The sequence below is a fragment of the Ursus americanus genome, chromosome 8 (assembly GCF_024610735.1).
Source record: "Ursus americanus isolate L20-20 chromosome 8, mUrsAme1.1.p, whole genome shotgun sequence".
In the NCBI taxonomy this organism is placed as follows: domain Eukaryota; kingdom Metazoa; phylum Chordata; class Mammalia; order Carnivora; family Ursidae; genus Ursus; species Ursus americanus.
The window spans coordinates 69,343,019-69,353,181 of NC_142134.1; the positions used below are offsets into that span (position 1 = coordinate 69,343,019).

At 38.1% G+C, this 10,163-nt stretch overlaps 1 long non-coding RNA gene across 1 annotated transcript in view; it reads right to left on the bottom strand.

Moving 5' to 3' along the window:
• The window catches only part of LOC123775858 (uncharacterized), a 31,912-nt gene extending 22,001 nt beyond the window's left edge, over positions 1-9,911 (bottom strand). Inside the window, exon 1 of the long non-coding RNA XR_006775180.2 lies at positions 8,892-9,911. This is a non-coding gene — a long non-coding RNA (uncharacterized LOC123775858). The remainder of the gene's footprint in view (positions 1-8,891) is intronic.
• Between the last annotated feature and the right edge of the window lie 252 nt (positions 9,912-10,163).

Genomic DNA, 10,163 nt, shown 5'->3' on the forward strand with positions numbered 1-10,163 from the left:
ATGGAATATTATTCAGTGCCATAAAGAAATGAGCTAGTAAGCCATGAAAAGACATAGAGGAATCTTAAATAACTATTACTAAATGAAAGAAGCCAATCTGAAAAGGGGTTACATACTGTATGATCCAATTATATGATACTGTGGAAAAGCCAAAACTAGGGAGATGGTAAAAAGTTCAGTGGTTGCTGGAAGTTAGGAGGGAGGGAGAGAGGAATGAATCTGCAGAGCACAGGGGGTTTCTAAAGCAGTAAAACTATTCGATATGACACCGTAATGGTGGATACAGGTCGTTACACATCAGTCAAAACCCACACAATGCCCAACACCAAGAGTGACCCCACAGGTGCACTTTGACTTGGGTGATAACGATGCGTCAGTGCAAGCTCTTCAGTGGTAACAAATGTGCCACTCCAGTGAGGAATGTGGATAATGGGGAGGCTGTGAATAGATGGGGGTGGAACTGTATGGGGAATTTCTTTACTCTCTACTCAGTTTTGATAGGAACCTAAATCCGCTCTAAAAAATGAAGTCTGTTTTTTAAAAAAATGAGGAGGCGAGGCTAAGAGTGATGGTCACCTAATCGGTAAAACCAGATCCCCTGGCTGCTTTGACTATGGAATCTAAAACATCCCTGCAAAAACTGATGTGATTCTTGAGGGGTTTGGGCGTGGTATTCTGTGAATGTGCAAATATAACACATCTGTCCTTATTTACTTGTTCCATAGACCTCTCCTGGCTGCAGAGGAAAGAAAGGCTCCCAGACTTCTCTTGTGGCTTTCTGGATCAATGGGCACATCTCTGTCACAGGCTCTGTGCCTTGCTTTGTAAGTACCACGGCACGTACACAAGAAGGAAGGTCCCTATCTTGAAGAGGCTACCACAGACTGACTAGTATAAGCCCTGACACTGGACTAAATGAGAAGCCGATGAGATGAAGAGGAAATTTAGTGAACAAATCACCAAGGACTGGAGAGGAGAATGAGAAACTCTTCTTAGGTGATGTTGACTAAGCAGAGAGGAGAAAGTTCATTAGTCAAAATAACACTTGCTTCCATAACAGATGAACCTCCAAATCTCAGTGACAAAAAAAAAAAAAAAAATCTGTATTTTATTCTGTGGTCATAGTATAAGGTGGATGCTTCTAGCCAGGCAGCCATGGATTGATCATTCAAGGACCAGCACTCTTTCCATCTGTGGCTTCAGCAACCCCTGGGATGACCCTCAGTGGACTTTAGTTGGTGGCTAGGAAAGAGAGGCTTATGCATGAGATGACCGGAGGTTTTAATAGGACAGTTCTGGAGGGGGGCACATTCATCCTACTCATGTTGCATTAGTGAGAACTTGGTGGCCACACTATTGGCAAGAACTCAGTCAGTGGTGACACTTTAGCGCAAGGCAGACTGGGAGAAGCAGCATAACTGTGTTTCCAGGAAACAAAAGGAAATGATTTTGACATACAACCAGTTGGTCTCAGCCACCCAAGGAAATAATGGGTCAGAGCCGATTACAGCCTGTGAGCAATGGTACAAGGCCTGAAGACTGACTTGAAAAAGAGGGTCTGAGGTGACTTCATGAGAAATAATACCCAGAAGGACTGAGTGGTAAGTTCTTGACCACCTAAGAACAAGTTGTTGAAATACAGAATATTACGAAACACGAAAAAAAGCCAACATGACTCAGAGAAAAGTCCTTTCTCTTTCCATGTCACTGGAAAGCTATCGGGGAGAGCAGCACATTTTAAAATGACCCCAGGAGATGAACACACACTGTAGGACACAGAGAGACTACACTTGAGGACCTAGAGAAAATGAGATAGCTACAGTTTGGGGTTGAGTTACAGAGAGTTTGGCCTTTCATACGAAAATCTCTCTCTCAACTGACCTATGTATGTTTGCACGTATTGATTAAATGTGTATTCTGGTAACTCAGTAGGTATTATCCTCTTCTCTATAAGTTGTACCATTAGTTACCTAGAACATAACTACCAACGCCCCCTTACTCTCAGGCATCCACCTTCAGTGGTATTCCATATAAATTATAAATCAGAGGCAGCTAACATTTGGCTGTCTCTGGAATTACTTAGTGGCCTGATCCTTATTTTTTTGCTTTTTTTGCAAGTCTTATCCATAAGATCTTTGAACCAGATCTGTTTATATTTGGTTTGCTTTGGATAATCTTCAGAGTTAATTGACCTAATACCTTCATAGATATCAATACTTTTGTTTGTTTTGTTTAATGAATCTTCACCACATAACAATTAGCACTTTTTTTTTTAAAAAAGATTTTATTTATTTATTTGAGAGAGAAAGAGACAGAGCATGAGCAGGAGGGAGGAGGCAGAGGGAGAAGCCAGCTCCCCACTGAGCAAGGAGCCAGATATGGGACTCGATTCCAGGTCCCTGGGATCATGACTTGAGCCAAAGGCAGACACCGACACCGGCAGTAACCGACTGAGCCACCCAGGCACCCACAATTAGCACTTCTATATAGGTTGTGGTGTTTGTGCTAAAAACCAACGTAAGTTCTAGAATATACTTAGGGTTTCTGAACCCACTGCTGCTGTGGATAAGAGCCATGTATTTTCCTCTTCTTGGAGATTATCTGCCTTCTATCCACATAGAACCACAGTATGAGGGTGGAGAGGTCATCCGTAAGCAAGGGAACATTAAAGATGCGAAGTGTTTTGCCAATAAGGAAGTGTGTAGAGGGGTGCCTGGGTGGCTCAGTCGGTTAAGTGTCTGCCTTAGCTCAGGTCATGATCCCAGGGTCCTGGGATCGAGCCCTATATTGGGCTCCTTGCTCCTTGCTTAGTGGGGAGCCTGCTTCTCCCTCTTCCTCTGTCTGTGGCTCCCCCTGCTTGTACTCTCTCTGTGTGTCAAATAAATAAATAAAATGTTAAAAAAAGAAGAAGAAGAAGAAGTGTGTAGATATGTGGAAGAATCTTCTATCACTTTAACATGGGATGCAATATGGTTTGGAATGGGAAGAGAGAAGACTTTCTGACAGACTGGGGTCTGAGAGAAGGCAGAAAGCAGATGGCATGCCACCCATACTTTTGAGGGTCCTCATTCACCTCACCTCATAACTTGACTCCTTCTCCCCTTTCCCCCATTGCACCACTTTTCAATGAAAAGTCACCACCATCTACAGTAGTGGAGGGAGGAGGGCCACTTATATAAAGATGGGATACTTTAATAACTATTGGATATCTTATGGATAATAATAACAATAATAATAACTTATGGATATATTTTTTAAAAAAGCAGAGCAAATTATAAGACTATTAGATTTCATTTTAAGTGATTCCTGCAGGAGACAACTAAGCCAAGGATAACTATTCCATGCAATTCATTTCCTGTGGTGGAAGATCCAAACTGAGCTCCCAGCACAGAATTTTCATCCTGCTGATCATGTCTTCACTTACCTCTCTTCTTTTGTAAAACTTAATCTCCTCTTTCTATTCTGAAAATTTTCCCGTAGAACCTGCCTTCCTCCTATATGCTTTTACCGACCTGGCCTGAATGACTGCTTAGAAAAAGGTACATGATTCATGATGGGCCGATCAAGGATCTACCCTAAAATTTTCCAAAGTGGAAATATTGGACGGAAAGTCCTTTCCATTTGTGTGACTAAATCGAAGATATATGAGGCCAGGAAGCATCTATGGACAGGAATATGTACTCCTATGGGAAATGCTAGTCTAAGAGGATAAGTATTTGAGTAGATAAATACAGCATGCCCTTCTATTCATGACTGAGACTATTGATTCCTGTGATCTGGTTAATTGAACTAATAATTTCAACTTCCCTTTCCTTCTTTAAAAATTTTATTGAGTGTGTGTGTTTCTAAGCATACGTAATGTGTATGGTTGTCCAAGCCAATTTGGATTGAATTTTGATCAAAATGGCAGCAACAAAAGAGTCCTGATTAAGCCACCCGGGGAATTTGTGTATGAATGTGCATAGAAGAATGGTTTTGTTACAGTTAACTCAAAAGTAGCTTTTATGGATAAGCATTGCAGATCCCAAAGCCTATTCATGCTTAGTAAATATAAAGTACTCACTGATAATCCAGAGAAGTTACCAACTATTCAAGTTTCAGTTTCTTAGTCTTCAAGATGAGAAAATGAGTTTATAAGATTGGTAGACATCCCCCAAAATAATATATATGAGATACCTAACAATTAAAAATTTAGCTGATTATGTTCTCTATCATGAATAGACATATACTCATGGACATTATTTGAACTGAGGAGCATGAAAACATCAATTCAATAAAAAAGAAAAAATTATCTTTTTTTGGCATCCAGTTTTTCTTAGTGGTGTCTGAACTCCAATGTAAAGTTGAAGGAGAAGGGTTTGAATATGTTTCCAAAAAGACTGAGCTCAAATTTACTAGATGATATAAAAACACTAGAATAATCTATTAAAATTATTATCTAATTTATCAAGTAATTTGTAAAGAAAAATTAAATTTGCTTTGAGACTGCTGGAGCCCTGCATTTCTGATTTGAAGGTCTTCTGTGACCCTAGCATAGAACAGAAGAGTGTCCTGAAATAGTTTTCATCCCCAAGGCCCCAGGATAAAACACAGACAGCAAGTGCAAAGCTGACTAGGCTTTTTAACGTAAAACAGGCAGCTTCTGTTGGGCCTTTTTAAACTGCCCCTTCTTCCTGCAACACCCCAGAGAACTAAACATCAAATACCACTGAAAACAAAGAAGATAGATACCTTGGGAGTGAACTCAAATATCCTCAAATTCTCCTCACTGTGACTCACACACAACAGAATTTTGAATATTTGAAAGTAATTCACTAATGTGTTCTACATACAACCCTCTAGAAAAGACTGTTAGGAGGGCTGTGTACTGAAGATCCACTAAGTATTTACAATAACTTTGAGTTGCATAAAAAAACTTAAGAAATCCACTTAAAATATATAACATCTCTGACACTTTGACATAGGGTAATATCCAACCCTTTGTCCACTTGTTCTGTTCATTTTATATTTCATTGTGAAATGAAATATATGTGGATGGGTATATCTCTCTGTGTCTGAATATGTATATATGCATATATACATATTTGTGTATTTTTTTAATATGCATTTTGGAGACTTGGGTAAATGTAATGCTTTTAAGTTATGATTTTTGCTTTTTTTAAAAGGTAGCTTCTGGAGTAAATCTACTTGAATCCCTGGGAATACATTTTATAATATTAATAAATCCAGACAATTTGAGATCTCAAGCAATCTTTATGGAACTAGGCCAGATATTATTCAGACTTCTATTTTTACATTATATACCAGTACCAGGATTTAAAGGAAATCAAATTAAGAGAAAATGCCAAGATACCAATTTGTTCTGTGACAGGATTTAAAATGTTAGGTTTTGATTTTACCCATTTTCATATTTTTTTAACAAAAGGCTTTTTTTTTTTCTTCTCTTGTCAGGACTTCAGCAATACTTTGGGGACTTCAGAAGCCCCTTGAAAGACTCCAACTGTCTTTTCCTATCTTACTTTCCCTGCATTCCCCTATGAATCCCATGCTATAACCAAACAGACCTGATTTAGTTCTCCTTCCATTTCCCAATGGACACAGATAGGACTGACCTCACATACCAGCTGTCCCACCTGTAACTGTGTGAAACTGGGCCTCTCTGACCCAGTTTCCTCATTTATAAAAGGCTAATAATAATTAGACCTGCCTTGCAGCCTTATAGGAATATTTAATATTTGGAAAATACCTAGTATATAGAAGGCACTCAAAAATACCCTTCATATTTTTGACATTAATGTCTTCTACTTCTCCCTCTAGATTGTGAGTTATTTGGAAATGACATCTTATAAATCTTACATCTCCTGGACACTTCAATAGAAAGTACTCAAATTATGTTTAAGTAATTGAATAAATGTATCTTCCTTTAATCTGTGTCACTCTTCCTTTCTCATCACCCTTTACTGCCTTTTCATATGTTACTATTCTGGCAAACCTGATTCATATTCCTCATTTTTCATGAGCACCTCATGCCCTGGATCCTTCTTCTATGTTATGCATCAGGAATTCTAATTTTATATAGCTATCAGAACATATCATATAGTTTAACCTTAATTGTTTTACATGTTTTCTTCCCTTTGCTTACAATGTTCTCACTTAAAAACTGAGCACCCATAATGGAAGATTAAACTATTATGGAAGATACTGTGAAGCAGACAGCTTTGAATAAATCAGGCATGGTCCTCTCCCTTGGTGGAATCATCTCCTCTCTCTGATAAAGTTCTACGCACTCTTCAATAGTAGTGTGAGGGGGTGAAGGTGGAGGCAATGGGAGAGTCTACCCCAGCAGGGAAGGGTATTTCATTCCTGACATTGTTTAGAATTTCTGGCTCAGAGTAATAGGAAAAAGATGACTTTCAGCCAGACTTTATTATTATGTTAAAATACCTAAACATAATGCATTACCTTATTACTTATATCTGGGGTAGCTGGCTCCTCAGCCTCCTCAGAAAGAGTAAGAGGGACTTTGGTAAAAGAGTTTAAATCATGAGAGGACATGGTCATCTTTGAATATAATAAAGGACAGAAGATAAGCATGCAGTTAATTAGTATTCATCATTAAAAGCATCTAATGGCATCTTAACACCTGGATGCCAGGCTACTGTGAGAGCCTGATAGTATCCAACTTACTTCCAACATCAGGATCCAAAAATCCAACTCCTATCTCCTACAGGAAATTATGGACAATGACACAGGACTCAAGAGGAAACAAGCACATGAGGGTGAAAAAATGAGATTGCTATCTGCACCCCAATGTTCCTTGCAGCATTATTTATAGTAGCCAAGATGTGAAACAGCCTAAGGGTCCATCTATGGATAAATAGATAAAGAACATATGGAATAAACACATACAACGGAATTATTACTCAGCCATAAAGAGAATGAAGTCTCGCCATTTGTGAAAACACAGATGGAACCTGAGAGCTTATGCTAAGTGAAGTAAGTCAGACAGAGAAAGATAAATAAGTGTATAATCTCACTTAAATGTGGAATCTAAAAAAACAAAACAACAACAAGAATAAAGAGAAAACGAAAACAAAAACAAAAAATAACCAAGCTCACAGAAATAGAGAATAGACTGGTGTTTGCCCAAGGCAGTGGGTAAACAAAATACGTGAAGGGAGTCAAAAGGCAGAAGCTTCCAGTTACAAAATAAATCAACCATGAGGACGTAATGTACAACACAGTGACTAGAGTTAATAAGATGTATTGCATATTTAAAAATCACTAAGAGAGTAAATCTTAAAAGTTCTCATCATAAAAAATAATTTGTAACTAACTACGGACTTATTGAGGTGATCATTTTGCAATATACACAAATGTTAAATCATTACATTGTACAGCTGAAACAAATATAATGTTGTATGTCCATTACATCTCAATAAAACAATTCTAAATACATTTTAAAAATGAGACCGAGTATAGGAGAGGGCTGTGGGGATGAGGGTGAGGGTATTTTCAAACTGAGCAAAGCTACTTCAAAGTATAGGGTTAAACACAAGCAAAATGAGTCTGGGATGCAAAGGTAAGAACTGACAAAATCCTCTCCTGAAACTCTATCATCCTGTGTGATTTACAGGCTCAGGACCATTATTTGGACTTGAAATAAAGTCTGATGGTGTAAGTACTTTGTGAACGGCTTACCAGCTACCACTAGGAATGGAATCTGGAATCTGCCAGAGTATAGAGTTTAAGGACGGGCTTATGTATACACACCTACCACAGTTAACTAACAAAAATAACTTTCCGACAATCAGCTTTCTACCTCCTCTCTGTTGTTAAAGGTTTGAGTATATCAGCTCTTTTGCGTGGTTCTGGAACAAAAGAGGAGGGCCATGTCTCCCTCAGGGTTCATGTTGATTGCTTCCAGAAACTCTGGAAATCTTTGTTGACATATTTACATCCCACTTCTACTGAGCAATGGAAGGGCCAGGTTGATTCACCAAAGAAATTGTCATCTCAGGGAACGTTGGGGAAAAAAATATCTCATTGCACAAGTGAGCCATTTGTTTCTTTTACAATTTGCCACCCACTTTGCTAGTAAGGGTGGAGCAGCTGGGTTGGAAATGATGGATTGCTCTAAATGGGCAGCTACTGAAATCCTGCAACTTCAATGGGTCACACTAAGCAGAAGTTAACTTTTCTGGCAACAGAATAAATTGTCCTCATGTGGCACAGTGTTCCCAAATGGCCCTGCTCTCCTGTCAGATGCAAAAGCCCTAAACATTTCTCTCTTTGATTTTGTCTTACTTTCTCCCAGGTTAATTCCTCCAAATAAATTTGATCTTTTTTTAAAGATTTTTTATTTATTCATTTGAGAGAGAGAGAAAGAGAGAATGAGCAGGGGTGGGAAGGTTCAGAGGAAGAGGAGAAGCAGACTCCCTGCTAAGCAAGGAGCCCAACATGGGGCTCAATCCCAGGACCTCAGGATCATGATCTGGGCCAAAGGCAGACATTTAACTGACTGAGCCATCCAGGTGCCCCTAAATTTGATCTTTACATTCTGATCTTATCTGTTATCTTTCACTTGAACATTCAATAGCCTTACCCACTGATTAGAAATCAATCTTGCTGAGAAATCATGTTTCATTTTATATCTGCATATATGTATCTCATGATATATATCAGAAGTCCTGTTACCTGCCCTGTTAAGGAGCTGTTTCCTTTGCTTCCTCTGCACCTCCCCTATAGTTCAGAGTTCAGTCATTTATTCTACACACAGAACCTGGATCCTGCAATATATGTGAGATGATTTCTGACCTCCAGGAGGGTCAATAAACATATGAGCAGCTAATAGATTTACACTTTGATAAGTGCAATAAACATGTACTCACTCACAAAGGTGAGAGTTTTGATGCCGAGCGTTAAAGGAAGGGTGCACAGAGAAGGAGGGTCTTCCAAACTGACTCCTGCAGAAAGATCCGGTAGGGATTTGTCAGGAAATTCTCCCTTGACTGAAAAAGTTTGGGCTTAGACATTCTTTTCTCTAGTAGCAGCTTTCCTGGAATATAATTCATTAAACATAACATTAATACTTTTAAAGTAGAAATAGTTTAGTGGTAAATTAGTATATCTATGGAGTTGTGCAAGGTTTTTCACTAATTTTAGAACATTTCCATCATTCCAAAAAGAAACACTGTATCCTTTAGTAGTCGATCCTCATCCTCCTTTTCCTGCAGTCCCTGGGAGCCACTAGCCTACTGGATGTTACTTTACATTGACCTACACTGGACATTTCCTATAAATGGTGTCAGACAATAAATGGCTTTTTTTGACCAGATTCTTCCACTTAGCATAATATTTCAAGGTTACACCTGCTGTAGCATGTATCAGTGCTTTGTTCCTTTTTATGGTCAAGTAATATTCCACTGTATGGATATGCCACACATTGCTTATCCAATAATCAGTCAAGAGACATTTGACTTGCTTCCATTTTTGGCTCATATGAATAATGATGTTATGAACATTCATGTACGAGTTGTTTATGTAGACACATGTTCACATATTTTCAATTTTATTGACTGTATAGCTAAAAGTGGAATATCTGAGTAACAAAAAATTTATATCTTTAGCTTTTAAAGGATAGGCCAAAGTGTTTATCAAAGCAGCTACACCATTATACATCCCCACCAGAAATTTATGAGGCTTCTAATAGGTATCCTAGTGGGTGGGAAGTGATATCTTATTGTGGTTTTGATTTGTATTTTCCTAATGAATAATAATGTTGAGCATCTTTTTATGTGTTTGTTATAATTTTTATTATGTCTTCTTTGGAGAAATACATATTCAAATCATTTGTCCATTTTTTACTTGGGTTTTTGTGGAGCTGTAATAATTCTTTATACATTAAGGATACTAGATACTTATCAGAAATGTGATTTACAAACATTTTCTACCATTCTGTGGATTCTCTTAACTTTCTTGGTAGCGTCTTTGAACCCCACATTCTTATGCTGATCAAGTCTGATTTACTTATTTTTTTCTTTTGTTGCTTGTGCTTTTGGTGTCATATCCAAATCCATTGTCAAAAAGATTTACTTCTGTGTTTTAAGTGTTTTATAATAAGTTTTGGCTTATATATTTAGATCTTTGTTCCATTGCAAGTT